This window comes from Penaeus monodon, chromosome 27, assembly GCF_015228065.2.
Source record: "Penaeus monodon isolate SGIC_2016 chromosome 27, NSTDA_Pmon_1, whole genome shotgun sequence".
In the NCBI taxonomy this organism is placed as follows: Eukaryota; Metazoa; Arthropoda; class Malacostraca; order Decapoda; family Penaeidae; genus Penaeus; species Penaeus monodon.
Genome location: NC_051412.1, coordinates 30,849,495 through 30,849,875, shown reverse-complemented (window position 1 = coordinate 30,849,875; position 381 = coordinate 30,849,495).

Genomic DNA, 381 nt, shown 5'->3' with positions numbered 1-381 from the left:
TAATATGTACAGTTTGAAAAAAGGAATACTGTTCAACAGTCCAAGGCTCTAGCAATAACATAAATAAACCACGAAAGAGATGCAATATCAACCACAACAACAACGCACACGAAAAGTAAAACGGAACACGCATCCGATAAGCAAATCCTCGAAGACAGATACGAGATGAGATAAGGGCAGATAGGGCGCAGATCCCTCCCTAAGGACTCGCGAGGGAGAGGCAGGGTTGTCCTTGTGCTTCCCTTGAGGTCATCGGAGAAGCGGTGTCGTCTGTTGCCTCCGCTCATTTCCTGCCTTTTATCATTCCGCCCAGCTTTGTCTCCCCTTCTCTCCGTCGGGCCTTCGCGGGTTTGCCGGCTTACATGATGGATACGGAGATGC